The sequence below is a fragment of the Amblyomma americanum genome, chromosome 8 (assembly GCF_052857255.1).
Source record: "Amblyomma americanum isolate KBUSLIRL-KWMA chromosome 8, ASM5285725v1, whole genome shotgun sequence".
In the NCBI taxonomy this organism is placed as follows: Eukaryota; Metazoa; Arthropoda; class Arachnida; order Ixodida; family Ixodidae; genus Amblyomma; species Amblyomma americanum.
The window spans coordinates 97,684,250-97,699,893 of NC_135504.1; the positions used below are offsets into that span (position 1 = coordinate 97,684,250).

Genomic DNA, 15,644 nt, shown 5'->3' on the forward strand with positions numbered 1-15,644 from the left:
GCGACGTCTGTCTAAGTAGTGATGCAAAGAACTGTACAAAAAAGCAAACAGGAAAGATGGCACAATGCCATTTGATTAAGGAATGCAAGCATTCACTTTCATTTATCTTCATCGCCACTAATCTCAATGCCATAGGTCAGTGCCGCCAGCCGCTGCTGTCTGCTGTCTGACTCGCTATTTGTTGGGCCAAAATGTACCCACATAAATTGTATCTCGTTTCAAAATAGTAACCAGTATAGTCCTGGTCTCGAAGCAGTGTGTGATTGTAACCTAATGATGCTGTGTGGTGAAAACTATGGTGTCATTGATGTGTTTTTGCATTCGTATGTATTTAACGGTGCTCTAAAGAGACTTCTGAAAATTTGTTCCCGCTTTTATTATTTTTTTCTGTGAATAATTAGTTTCAATAGCATACAGCATAGGCACAAATTAAGTACATGGAACGTAGAAAGCGATTGGACCGTTTACTTTCCCGAGACTGAACCTCAACACACGGCGATTGCCAGTGAGAATTCTCTAATCCCTAGAGACATTAACTGTAATTTTCATTACTCCATTAAGAGGCAACTAAAGTAATAGATTGATGAAACTTGCAATTCAGAGAACTTTGTATTGAAATAACAAGCGCAAAACACGCGGGCTATGTTCTCAACTTGTCTGCTGTCGCCGGGGTGATGAGCTCGACCCTCTTCTCCACTTGAACGTAGCCCGACCAGCAACCTGCCGCGCGTTTGGCTGACAGGCCCTCCTATTCCTACACTCCGCGGCGAGTTAAAAAAAATAGTGGGTTCATGAGCCGTGACGTTTAGACCGGTTAAATAAGAACATTGGCCTCGCAGGATACTAAGTTTCACGCTCGGGGCGTATATATTTGGTTTCCACGATAAACAGACGACCTTGAAATCTGCTTTAGTCCCCCTTCAAGTCCTACACAGTACCCGTGAATTTCGCGAGGAGCAAAATATCGGATTTCGTTCAGGGTGTGTTATCTTCGCAGTGTGAAGCTGGTTTGGTCGCAGGGAGATTACACGTTTCGGCTTTATTTTGACGCAGCAACAGCTTGCAGCCGGCACGGTACATTCGTCACGTGGGTGGGACTTCCTGTGCTGATAGTCACGGCCGACACCAGTGGAGGTCTTCAGTGCACTCTTCAGGTCTTCTCTTCAGAAGATCTCCGAAGGCTGACCGACGCGGACTCCCTTCTTCCTTCATCGGTGAGGCTGTTCCACGTGTTGGCGTTTTGGCCAGGTGTTTTTTATTGCTGTACCAATAGTTCGGACAATGTCCTCTTAGGCCTAGTGCGATGTTTTTAGCTTCCGTGGTGGGGATCCGGCTCCCTGGTTCGCCAGCCTGCCGGCACAAAGTTTGGCCTTGGATACTTTAGGTCGAAATGGCGTCAGTGACATCACAGTGGCACTTGTACCCTTTGGAGACGGGGCCCTGAAATTGAAAAAAATTCTAAAATGATCCAGGAGCAGCTGAAGGCTGTTACCAGCCGCCACCTGGAAATCTCGGAAGTGCGCCCTTTCGGCCGTAGGGGCATTCTGTGCCGATCCTCGGATGTGCAGTGCGTGTCAGAGTTGCTACGCTGCACATCCTTTGCGTCGTTTTCAGTAAAGTCTTTTATTCTAGAGCAACTCGCATGTTCAAAAGGGATCATCCGTGGCGTGGGCCCATCGCCCTCTCCTCGGGAACTACTTGACGCCTGTGGTGGCGTGTTATCAGTTCACCGCTGCACAAGAGATGCGCATGGCTCACGTGTGCCGACAGAGTCTGCGATTGCAACATTTGCAGGGTCTTCACGCCCGTCTGAGCTAAAGGTTTGGCTTATAGTGTACCGAGTCGACCCGCTACATCCTCGTCTGTTGAAATGCAGGAATTGCTGGCGCTTCGGTCATAGCAGCAAAGCTTGAAAATCTGCGACGCGTTGCCGACTATGAGGGGAGAATCATTCCGCAGACCTCTGCACATCTGAGGGTCCCATTTGCAGCCTCTGTGGCGGCATTAATCCGGCTGATGATGCTGGCTGTCCCAAACGTTCCGAAGGGCAGAATGTTCTGGGCATAATTCCGCAGAGAAAGTGGTTTAGGGCTGATGCTTCTGCACAAATAGACCGGAAGAAGCAATCTTATGCGGGTCTTGCAAGGTCATCTGGTTCTGAGGCAGAGGTGTTGCTGACAAAGTCTGTGGTGTCAGCTGTCGAGAAGGCGCTTGCAGGTGTTGGGGACCGTATGCTGACTACATTCAGTGAAGCTCTATCCCAGGTCATTTCAAGTCATGTTGCTCATTCAACTGTTGGCCTTCCTGTTCTATCAACTAGTCCTGCACATAGCCTCTTTGGTGTCTCGCCCCTGGCTCCTCACCCTGCTGCGTCCTTTTCTGTGCCTGTACATGGTGCCGGGGATACCAGCCTTTCTACCGCTTGCACTACGGACGTAGAGATGAGGAATCCTTCCCAGAAGCATCGAGCTGCTTCCTCTCCGTCGAAGTCTGCCCTCCCAAGCAACAATAGCCATAAAGGTACCCCGAGTATTCCACATAAAACTGATGTGTTAAAGAAGGCTGTCACAGCCTCTTTGCTTTTACAGTAACAATGGCGGTGGGAAAAGTACTGCAATGGAAATGCCGTTCAGTCGTGCCTCTTTTCACGATTTAGAGAACCTTGTCTGACAATTCGACCCACACATATTTTTACTTCAAGAAGCTTGGCTTACTTCTATTAGGTCATTCGCTCTAAAAAATTTCCGGGTATTCTGAGCCGATCGCAATTGCGGCCGGAGTGGTGGCTTGCTAACATTCATTTATTTCTTCTAAATTTGTTCATCGGCCGCATGCGTCACACCGAATTCAAAGACCTGACAGTTAACTGTTGGCGTTTGATATCGCCATTCCACAGTGTGCTCCCCTTACCGTTGCTAATGTTTACTTTCCTTCAGGTGTCTGCAACACAGATCATTTAAATGTTCTTTTGCGGTTTAACAGTAGAGTGGTGATTGCTGGGGATTTCAATTCTCATCAGGTAATTTGGGGTCTTCGTACTGATGCATGTGAGCGGCTTCTTTGGTCATGGATGTCGGCAAGGGACGTGCGTTGCTGTAACGGTCCAGGAGCTACATTCTCGCGTTCGGACTCTTGGTCAGTCATTGACTTAACATTGGCTGTGAACGTAGCGCAGATTTCATCGTGGTCTACAGTGGATTGTGGTAATTCCAGTGATCACTTTCCGATATCTTTCGCAATAGCAGCTTCTCCCCTAAGGGCGAATGCTTCTCCACAAAAACTCGTAAAGCACACACTTTTCAAAAAACTTGTGCAATTCACTTTCTTCTCAATTGCATAATCTGATAACTTGGATCGCTAACCAAGTTCTCTATTCCGTGTTAGGGGCCTCTGAGCGTTCCGTGTTCACGGTGAAAAACAAACGGCCCTCTCTAAGGTGTAATGATGACTGTGAGAGAGCATATCGACTTAGAAATGCTGCCTGGAAAACCTCTCATAACCACTGCCTGCGGAATTGAATAAATTAAAACATTTTCGCAGCTTCATTTAAAACGGCCATTGGTATGGCGAAAGAGGAGTACAATGCGAATTTAAACTGTTATAAAGCCCAAATAACCGCAATGATTTGAACCGATTCATGGAACGCAACCATGATACGCCGTGCTTTCATGTTACACAGTCAGTGGTGTTAACACCCGAGGATGCAAAAAAACAACTTGACCAGATAACACGAGGCCTTGCTCTGCGCTTTCAAGCGCGGTTGGTGGTTCCATTCCGCGCGCAGACTTCACTGCGGTTACACCCTCTGAATTATTTTCCATTGTTACTAGCCTCAAATCTGCATCCCGGATGCGACGGGATCTCTGTCGGTATGTTGAAGTCTCTTGTGGAAGAATTTACCTCGGATATATTGCATCTGGTTAATGTGTCCCTGGAGTCAGCTTGGCTCCCTCCTGAATGGAAAGTTGCGAAAATAATCTTACTTCTCAAAGATCCAAAAAAGATTTTGTAATTGATAAGATTCGGTCGATTTCCGTCTTGTCTAATTCAGTTAAACTTATTGAACGCATTGTTTACAGCCGTCTTAGAGATCACATTCTTGCAATACAAGCCTTCAGTGCTTCTCAGATAGGGTTTCGTCGGGGGTGCTCGATTTGCAGCGCACATTTAGATTAGGAAGGCAAAATTAGTAATGCAATAGAGCTGAAAGTCACTTTGGATATCACTAACGCATGTGACATCGTAGAGAAATCAATACTATTGAACAAGCTTGATGAAATTCGGCCGCTTTTTTTAAATTCTAGCATGGGGGCTGGAATTCCTAACAAATAGACGTTTCTTCTGTTCCGACGGTTCCTTTACTTTCGAAACCTTTCACAGACTAGAGGTGTGCCTCAGGGATCGGTTCTGCCTCCTTTACGTTTTAACATACTTATGCAAGACATACCAATTCAGGGTGACATCAAAGTTTATGTGTATGCAGACGACATAACCTTGTTGCTTCTGTTAGAGACATTCATTCACTTTACCAGCTATTGCCGGCTTACCTCAATGCACTGGAGGTATCACTGGGTAAGTTACATTTAATTCTAAACGTGAAGAAATCTTCCTTTCTCATTTTTTTCTCCAGCGTCCCTTCTTTCTATCTGTCTACTGTATTGTGGTGCCCAAATCCCGCAAGTTGAATCTTTAAAGTACTTAGGTGTACTATACGACCCTCATCTAGACTGGCGACCTGATATCACAAGTATAGTCCTCAAAGATGAGCGAGCACTCGGTCGCCTGACGCGAATCAGGAATAAGAAATTCGGTATGCTCAGAGACACTGTCTTATTTCTCCATAAGACTTACGTAAGACCAATCTTGGAGTTAAGTTGTGTTCTGTTCTCCGGTAGTCCTAGATAAAAAATTCAACCTCTGCTTCTTTTGGAGAGGTGGGCTCTACGGCTTTGTCTGGGTTTACCAAAATCAGTGGCAAATTGTGTGCTCTTTTTTGAAGCCCACATACGGAACTTCAACACTCGCTTCCAGCTTCTCACAGTGCGCACCTTCTTACGGGGACTTGAGCCATGCCTTGAGTGGCTCCTCCAATGTTTTTGACTAACCCAGCTTTGTTCCTAGATAAACAGTGGCCGCTTTACAAACTGCTTCAATTTGTGTTTACAGAGCTTCTTTTGTCTACAGTTGCAGTCTCGCTTAGGTCCGTGCAATGTTTCAGCAATGTGCAGGCTGCACAAGCTGTTTGGTTTGACCATTCGCTGCCGCTATATGCAAAGCACTTATCTGCCAATGTGCTAAACGGTCTCCTGGAGGAATATCTGTTTGAGTACTCGAGCCATGCTGCAATGTTCACAGATGCCTCTCAACAAGGCGAAAGGGCAGCATTAGCTGTTCATTCCCACACACAAGATCTGAGTTTTTCTCTCCGGGTACCTGATTGTACGCCAAGTTTCGCTGCCGAATTTCTCACTATTGGTTTGGCCGTTCAAAAAGTTCCAAGCAATATTTCTCAAGTTATCATTTTCTCAGACTGCCTCTCAGTCTTTGCTGCACTAGAAAGTTCGCAAACTAGTCTCCTCTACCGATGCCTAATCTACTTTGTGCCTCGTCATGTCCTAGAGGTGCGCTTTCAGTGGATACCCATCTCTTTGGGAATTCTCAGGAATTACCCGAAAGACAGGACAGACATGGAATTGGTTTGGGTACCGGCTCACTCGTCAAACCTGGGGAACGAGGCAGCCCACGATAAAGCTCGAGGATCTATCGGCCGAGCTGTGGATGCTAACTCGGACGTCGAAATGACGAGAGACGGCCTTGATACCTACCGTGAGATTACTCAGCATTACAGGCTAGAAAGGCTAGCCTTCCCTGCTCCGCATAAAAGCCTTAACAAAGAACAGGAGGTACTGTGGAGACAACTTCAAAACAAAAACTCTCCCTAATCCAGCTGTCCTAAGCCGTGTGTACCCGGATAGATTTAAGCCGGAGTGCAGCAAATGCGGCGGCAAAGCCACCGTAGACCACATCTTCTGGGACTGTCCGAGAGATCCCCCACCAATATCGCTCAAGAGGCTCGCGCCCCTGGGCCCGTGGGAGACCTTGTTGCTCAGCTCCGACCTTGAAACCCAAGTACAGGTGGTGACGAGAGCCGAAGAGGTCGCCGCCAGTCTCCACTGACGGCCGCCTAACAAGATCAACAAACCGATTCTAAATCAAGGCGATAATAAACGTCTTCCAATAAAAAAAACCTCTTCGTGCTGTTCCGATCATAGTAATACCGATTGGGGAACAAAATATCCACCCCTAAGTACTGCCACATCCACATCCACCTGCCCTGCTCCCTAAAATTAGAATTGATGACTAAGAAAAGTGTTGTGGGGGAAATTATAGCAGTGGCTAATTTGGTTGCAACCCTTATTTTCTCTCATTTTTACAGAACCGGCGTTTTTTTTTGGATGTGGTACCTTGGCTGAGGGTGATTTCTGAACAGAACCTGGTATTAGAGCATGTTCGGCTGAAACTCTTCGGTGAGTCCGCATCTATATCTATTTTGTTGGCGAGTGGCGTAATTTTCAATGGCCCAGAGAACGGTTCATATTTACGAAACATTAAGATTCACACTCAGAAAAATCCGGGACCACCTATCACCTAGAAAATAATTCGAATTAAAAAACAAATCTTGTGTTGGTGCGCGCTGCCTTCAACCAAAGCAAAACGGTTGAAGCAAAACTCAGTGCCACGTTCCGTAGTATTAGCCCGCGTAGACTTGTACGTCTTCCGGAGTACAATGCGCTCGCATATTTTGGCATGCGCTTCGTCACTTCACTATCACAGTTGTACCACTGGAGTACGAGCGCAGCTTTTTGGCTTAAACACTCGCTTCATTAAACCCGGAAGATGACCTGTAATAGCATGTAATCACCAGTTTACTTCGTAACAGTAACATTCTCCTGGTGTCATTGCAGAGCTGCTGTTTTTTTGGATGTCGTACCCCACCGCCAACCGAGATAACGAGGGCTTGCAGCGCCTGAATCAACTTCATAAGTAAGTCAACCATTTTTAGAAGCGAAACGCTTCACTACGCTAGGCTAAAGAAGGCGTCGCGTAGGCCAAAGAATGACCTTGAACGACCTTCAGCCCAACCACGTTAGCCGCGCTTGACCATATGTGGTGCACCTAGGTGTCGAACCCTTGACCCCTGACCTTGACTCATGACCTTTAGTTGACTTTTTACATTCTATGACCATTGGGTTGACTTTTGACCTTAAGAATCTCCGATGGGTAATGTCAAGCCACGTGATGGCATGCGATGCGGGGTGCCATAAGAGCATGTGATATCACGTCATAGCCACATGGTCGCGTGGGTATATTAGGAACATTTGTCTCGAGCATGTAGCAGAGGTGCCATGGACGACCCTCAGACGTTTAGCAAGCGTCCTTGCTTTTCCCTGAATTCCAGGGTTAGCCAAGCTGAGCCACTGCCTGTTTAATTTTCCAGTGTCAGGCAGGTATATGAAGTGAAGAACGAATATCATAGTGTACTCATCTACGTACCCGCTGTTTGGACTGTATATCAAAGCGGCCTACTGGCGAGAGGCCCATGCCCGTTTATTGGCACACACACGAGCAGTGGATCACGTTGTTGTATAAATGCAATTGCGTGGCATCGCAGTACATTATATATCGCCTTCATCATCATCATCATCATCATCATCATCATCATCATCAGCCTTACTACACCCACTGCCGGGCAAAGGCCTCTCCCATGTCTCTCCAATTAACCCTATCCTTTGCCAGCTGCATCCACCCTTTGCCTGCAAACTTCTTAATCTCATCCGCCCATCTAACCTTCTGCCGCCCCCTGCTACGCTTACTTTCTCTTGGAACCCACTCCGTTACCCTTAAAGACCAGCGGTTATCTTGCCTTCGCATCACATGCCCTGCCCAAGCCCATTTCTTTCTCTTGATTTCGACTAGGATGTCATTAACCCGTGTTTGTTCCCTCACCCACTCTGCCCGCTTCCGATCTCTTAACGTTACACCTATCATTTTCCTTTCTCTGGCTCGCTGCGTTGTCCTTAACTTAAGCTGAACTCTTTTCGTTAGCCTCCACGTTTCTGCCCCGTAGGTGAGTACCGGTAAGATTATGCTGTTGTACACTTTCCTCTTGAGGGAAATTGGTAAACTGCCACTCATGATCTGCGAGAATTTGCCATATGCGCTCCACCCCATTCTTATCCTTCTAGTTATCTCCCTCTCATGATCCGGATCAGCTGTCACTACCTGCCCTAAGTAGACGTATTCCGGCACAATTTCTAGGCTCTCGCTGCCAATTGTGAACTGTTGTTCCCTTGCTAGACTGTTGAACATTACCTTGGTTTTCTGCATACTAATTTTTAGACCCATCGATCTGCTCTGCCTGTCTAACTCGTTGATCATGATTTGCAGTTCACCTCCTGAGTGACTCAGCAAGGCAATGTCATCAGCAAATCTCAGATTATTTAGGTATTCTCCATTTATTCTTATTCCCAACTGTTCCCAATTCAGGCCTCGAAATACCTCCTGCAAACATGCGGTGAACAGCATTGGCGATATCGTGTCTCCTTGCCTGACGCCCTTCCTTATTGGAATTTTATTGCTGACTTTATGGAGGACTATAGTAGCTGTGCAGTTGCTATATATATCTTCCAGTATTTTGACATAAGGCTCTTCTACCCCCTGATTACGCAATGCCTGTATGACTGCTGAGGTTTCCACTGAGTCGAATGCTTTCTCGTAATCAATGAAAGCTATATGTAGAGGTTGGTTATATTCTGCGCATTTCTCTATCACCTGATTGATAGTGTGAATATGATCTATTGTGGAATATCCTTTGCGAAAGCCTGCCTGATCATTTGGTTGATTAAAGTCTAACGTTGCCCTGACTCTATTAGCGATTACCTTAGTAAATACTTTGTAGGCAACGGATAGTAAGCTGATCGGCCTGTAATTTTTCAAGTCCTTGGCGTCTCTTTTCTTATGAATTAAGATAATGTTTGCATTCTTCCAAGCTTCTGGTACAGTCGAGGTCATAAGGCATTGCGTATACAGGGTGGCTAGTTTTTCTAGCACGATGTCCCCTCCATCCTTCAACAGATCTGCTGTTACCTGATCCTCCCCAGCTGCTTTTCCCCTTTTCATTGCTTCTAAGGCTTTCTTTACTTCATCTTTCGTTACTGGCGGGATGACGCATTGCTGTGCACTGCTGTCTTTCTCAATGGCGCTCTGATTACATTGTCTACTGTACAGCTCTGTGTAGAACTCTTCTGCTACGTTAACTATCTTATCCATATTGCTAATGACATTGCCCTGCTTGTCTCTTAATGCATACATCTGGTTTTTACCTATGCCTAGTTTCCTCTTCACCGTTTTTAGGCTACCTCCGTTCTTTATAGCGTGCTCGATTCTCTCCATATTAAACTTCCTTATGTCGGCTACCTTGCGCTTATTTATTAACTTTGATAGCTCCGTTAGTTCTATTCTATCGGTAGTGTTAGATGCCTTCATGTTTTGGCGCTTCTTAATAAGATCTTTCGTCACCTGAGATAGCTTCCCGGTATCTTTTCGAGCTGTCCTACCGCCTACTTCTACTGCGCACTCCGTAATTATTGATGTCAGGTTATCGTGCATTGAATGAACATCAAGATCATCTTCCTCAGTTAAAGCCGAGTATCTGTTTTGCAGCGCTATCCTAAACTCCTGTGCTTTCCCTCTTACGGCTAACTCGTTAATGGTCTTCTTCTTCGCTAGCTTCTTCCGTTCCCTCTTCAAGTCTAAGCTAATTCTAGACCTTACCATTCTATGGTAGCTGCAACGCACCCTTCCAAGGACGGCCACATCCTGAATGATGCCAGGTTTAGCGCATAGTATGAAGTCGATTTCATTTTTAATCTCACCATTGGGGCTCTTCCAGGTCCACTTCCTGTTTTCTCGTTTGCGGAAGAAGGTATTCATGATCCGTAAATTATTTCTATCCGCGAATTCGACTAATAACTCTCCCCTGCTATTTCTACAGCCTATCCCATAGCCACCTACCGCGTGGTCGTCAGCCTGCTTCTTGCCCACCTTCGCATTGAAGTCGCCCATCAGTACAGTGTACTGCGATTTTACTCTATTCATTGCTGATTCTACGTCCTCATAGAAGCTTTCAACGGTCTGGTCATCATGGCTGGATGTGGGTGCGTAGGCCTGCACCACTTTCAGCTTGTACCTCCTATTCAGCCTAATTACTATTGCTGCTACCCTCTCGTTAATACTGTAGAACTCCTCTACGTTGCCAGCTATATCCTTATTAATGAGGAAACCCACACCTAGTTCTCGTCTATCCTTTAGCCCGCGATAGCACAGTATGTGTCCGTCCTTTAGTGCTGTATACGCCTCACCTGTCCTCCTAACTTCGCTAAGCCCTATCACATCCCATTTAATTCCCGTTAGTTCCTCGAACAGCACTGCTAGGCTAGCCTCACTAGCTAAAGTTCTAGCGTTAAACGTTGCCAGGTTCAGATTCCAATGGCGGCCTGTCCGGAGCCAGAGATTCTTAGCACCCTCCGCTGCGTCACAGGTCTGACCGCCGCCGTGGTCAGTTGCTCTGCAGCCGCTCGGGACTGAGGGCCGAGGGTTAATTGGTTTGATCATAGAAAATTGTGGCCAAGTACTACACCAGGGTGGCCAAATCCTGCTCTCGTGAGAGAGTGCGTTGTCGGTTCTGGTCACCGAGGGCCGCACTCCAGGCCTGGTTATGCAATTCCATCGACACGCGGATTTTTCTTTTTTTTTTTTTAAACCCGGTGGAGAATTGCGCGGCACCAGGATTTGAACCCCGGTCCTCTTGCACGCGAGGCGGATGCTCTACCTCTACGCCATCGCTGCGTTATTATCGCCTTCACACATGGCAAATAAGAGGACTCCTGTAGGTCTTGAATTTTTTCGCCGCATACGGGCGGCTGTGTGCTCAAACGACGACTGTTCATTTCCGGTTGCAAATATATGGATCTCTGCCTTGACGCCGGATATCTCTGGTCAGGAATTCGTCACAGTCACGTGTTCTGAGATTTGTTATCGGTGTATGTGCAAATGAATGCCAATGTCCTGGCCGAAGTGTAGTACGTAGAGAGAACGTAACAGAAACTATCAATTTGTGTTTTACGTCTTCGCCATCAAGACTGTGTCTCCCGAGCGTTCCAAAACGTTTGAGAACACTGCTGCGACCCAATTTGGTGAAATGCGAAATCATGTGCTGCTGCAATGACTAAGCGCCTCTTTTGTGCGTCTATGTGTCTCTCTGTCTCTTTTCTCCTCTTTGTCACTCTTTCTCCTCTTTGACAGCGTCATCTTTTTGTCAGGTGACTTCAGCACAGTGTCCCTTAATTCCAGTCCGAGGTGAAGACTGGAAACAGCCCGAGCGGATGGCCCCCAAGGTGCGTGCTTAAACGGCCGTATGAGCAAACTACGGATCGCATTTGAACATGAACATTTTTATTTCATATTTACAGTCCAGTACTTGGTTATAGGCACAGATAAGCAGGAGGCCCACTAGAACCACAAATAGGGCACCCTATACCTACATGAACCGTTTAATAAACCAGCCCACGCGCAAGAATCCCAGCTATAAAATAAACTTGAAAAGACGCACACATACAGTAAATTAATGTGAACCAGAACTTCTAAAGGCAGGAACGTATTAATTATCTATTGTTGCTATTAGCACATGTGGTGTATTAATTTTTTTTTGTAATTGTACATTGCCATTTGTAATTTCAGTGAGGGAGGGATTATTGCTCGTTGTACACGGAGATACGCAACCAAATCCGGTTCCAAACGACGCCGCACAAACCTTGCAGACAAATAATTTCAGGAAAGAAAAGGTAATTGGTTTCTGGGGAAAGGAAATGTGGCGCAATGTGAGACAGGCGTCATTTCCTTTTTTAAAATCAACTTTCACTTTCCTTCGCTTACGAAGCGATTCGGGTGTCCACCGAGATGTGTGATACAGGCGTAATATCCTTTCCTTAAACCAACATTCAATTCACTTTCCTTCCCTCACAGCGCGGTTCAGGTGTCCGCCGAGATATAAGAAACAGGCGTCAGAAACAGGTGTCGTTTCCTTCGAAATTTTTGCGTCGTCTTGTCATATGGCCTTGGTATATGTGATCATTTTGTAACCTGACTTCAGATTTTCTGCGTCCTTTCCACGTGGCTCTGGTATGACATCATCACTTATTATCTCTTCCACATCGTTATCATTCAATAACTCTCACCGTAATTAATTTTGTCAATAGTAATTAATTATCGTAATTAGTGGTTACTAATTTAACAGCATGACGTCATCTGTCTTCATAACGACATATTACATTACAATCAAACATTAAGGTTTTCACGTCATAGTGCGGACACGTTTTGCAGACACGTTTCGCGGACATGACTTTGAGATAGGCCATCTGATGCTTTCGCATTAATTCACTAGATGAGTCGATTTGGTATGTTGAATCCCTATAAATCATGAGGAGAATGACTGCAATTGCAAAGAATAGCTATACCATTTATGTATTCGGGGCCCTTTGAAATTTGAAAATGGCACGCCTGCAGCGCCATTTGCCAAACTGTTGATAACGATTGAGGTTACCGCCAAAAGTGGGCGAGGTTTTTCGACTTGTTGAACAAGTGACTGCGTGGTAAGAGTAATACCCTCTCCATGCTGTTCTGGTCTTAGTCTTACTCTATGAGGAAGAAAAAATATCCACCCCTAAATACTGCCTATTTACCCACACCCACCCGCCCTACTCCACACAGTTGATGACTCGGTAAAGTGTTTGTGGTGGAAATTATAACACTGCCTTGTAAGGGTGCAACCCATATTTTTTGTAACTTTTACAGGATTGGCGTTTCTGTTTAGATGCGGTACCTGGGCAGAGCGTGATTTCTCAACAGAACCTGGGATTTCAAAGCCTTGGCCTGAAATTCGTCGGTGAGTTCGTTTCTATTTGTATTGTGTCGGCGAGTGGCGCCATTTTTTAGGGCCCAGAGAAAAAAAAAAACGTAGAAACGGTTCATAATCACGCTACAGCGCCCGCTAGTTCGAAAGAAGAAAGATCTGTTGACCAGTCACAAAGGACCCTTGATGCAAGAAACACCAGCTGCAATTACACAAAATTTTAAGTACCTCATTTGCCAAAAGTAACCGGCCAGCAGGTTTCTCCTTCTCAACAATGTAGGGGAGCTTTACGGCACCCTTAAAGATCGAAAGGTGTGTGAACCTGAGGACAAGGGTTCAGCTTACTCTAGACAAACTCTGAGCTTAAAGGCTGCCATAAGTGCGTCACTAAGCGGCTAAGAAATAAACCGCCGTTGCTCGGTTATTGTTGGCAAAGACAGTACCTCTAAGTCGCTCTACATCACATCGAGTCGAGTAGAGGTGTTAGCAACTCAATTCGCTAAGCCGTGCGACGAGCCCTAACATAAACAGCCTCATCAATCTCGAATGAAAAGAATGCAAATGAACCTCGCAGGTGATGGCAAGAGTCTTTCTCCTAAGTTCTTTAAAGAACAGAGTCTGTGGCTGCACTTCAGGTGCCACCGCAACAACCATTTCATTCAGCTCTCATGTTCTCTGCCCACTAATATGCACATCGCCGTTTTAAACAATGCCTCGGCAGAGATTCCCATTATTTCTTTTGTTTTCGGGCCTTGAATTTGTGATTGTTTCTTCATCTTGCCTACGTCTCGCAGCAACAACATTGGAAGCACGGCTACCACGACCAATCTGATGATAGTTACCACGTGGCAGATGGGACAGTGCACATAAGCACCAAATTATGCGGTAGCGTAAGGAGCTCGTTGTATCGAAATAGCACGTGACGACGTCTCATGTCACACTCGGTAAGATTTAGTGGCCATCTGGCACCTAGAATATAATTGGAATTTTAAAAACAAAACTGTGCTGGTGAGCGCTGCCTTCAACCGGAGCAAAAGGTTGAAGCAGAACTCAATGCCACGTTCCGTAGTTTTAGCACGCGTAGACTTGTGCGTCTACTGCTGTACACAGCGCTCGCATACTTGGATATGCTTGGGGTTAGTTGACTACCACTGTTGTACCACTGGAGTACGAGCGCAGCGTTTGACTTAAACATTCGCTTCAGTAAACCCCGGAAAATTATCAGTAACAGCGTGTAATCACCGGTTTACTTTGTAACAGCAACATTCTCCTGGTGTCACCGGAGAGCTGCTGTTTCTTTGGATGTGGTACGTCGCCGCCAACCGAGATAACGGGGGCTTCCAGCACCTGAATCAACTTCATAAGTAAGTCTACTGTTTTTGTTCCTTTTTCTGCACTCACTCAGGCATGTTTATGAGCTGAAAAGCGAATAGCATAGTGTGCATTGCTGCGCGCCCGCTGTACAGGCTCTTTAACGAAGCGGCCTACTGACGAGAGAGAGTTACTTCGTGTGCATGACCTATACACACGGTTAAATAGACTAAAAACTATCATCTCTCTCGAGGATCAGATGCGCACAATGCACGTTTATTCGCACAAACCCTAGCGGTGGATCATGGTGCTCTATTTATCCAATCGCCTGACGCTGTAACATATTTTGTGTCGCATACATCAAATGAGAAAACTGCTCAGGGGTCTCCCAAGTTTTTCGTCGCATACGGGCAGCGGTGTGTTCAAACGGCGAATGTGCATTTCCGGTTGCCAATATTTAGGTCTCGACTTTGGCTCAGAAAAGCAATGTTTAGGAATTAGTCATAGTCGCATGTTGTGAGATATGTTAGCGGTGTGTGCGCAACTGAGCAATGCCAATATCATGGCCGACGTGTAGTATTTACAGAGAATGTAATACGAAACGTCCATTCGTGTTTCACCATCAGAACTCTGCGTCCCAATAAGATGAGGGTTGTCGTGAGGTTTTTAGCAAGGCGGTGCACATTGCATCGTTTTTAGCACTTCGCAGATTCAGTTGTGAAAATGTTGCGGTAAACAGGCATCCTCGATGGTAATCATCGACGTGCATGTTTGCTGTGGTCGCGTCATTCAGCTGTCTCAGCCCTCCCGTACTGATACTCTGAACCCTTCTCATTTCGTTCCTATTTTGCTCGCAAGGTTGTCGCTTAGCACTCGATCACATTGGCTTAACCTTGTCTGGTTAAAACTCTGGTCGACCTGGTCGTAGTTGACCTAACGAAACCCGAGCTTACGAAGTTTGTGATCTAAGGAACAAATTTACAGGGGCCGGCGGATCCTCTGCCGCGGGGCATGGAGTGCCTCATTCATCTGGGAGGACTGGGAGACGCTGCTAAGCTCTGAAGACCCCGTCCGGCAGAAGACCGCTACGGACCGGGCTGTTGACGTCATCGACCGCAGGAACATAAAAGTTTAGGTGTAGTAGGATCGTGAGGAGGCGTAGGGGCCTGTGTGGCCCAAATTCCTATGTCATAATAAAATTTTTACCACCACCATCTTCGCAAAATAAATCTGACTCCCTTTACTACCATGAAAGGAAATTCAACCACTTCACTGGAAGATTCCTGGAGATCAAAGTTCTTTAGTAGGACGTTCTTGAGGTATAGTTGGTTCGATAGTTGGTTCGTTTCTGAAGAACGTTAGG

General features: G+C 46.1%; 1 long non-coding RNA gene across 1 annotated transcript; it reads left to right on the top strand.

Moving 5' to 3' along the window:
- Positions 1 to 12,930: 12,930 nt before the first annotated feature.
- Positions 12,931 to 15,399, top strand: LOC144101182 (uncharacterized). The gene is made up of 3 exons (XR_013307949.1): positions 12,931 to 13,003; positions 14,231 to 14,334; positions 15,266 to 15,399. It is a non-coding gene; the product is annotated as an uncharacterized LOC144101182 (long non-coding RNA).
- Positions 15,400 to 15,644: the final 245 nt, after the last annotated feature.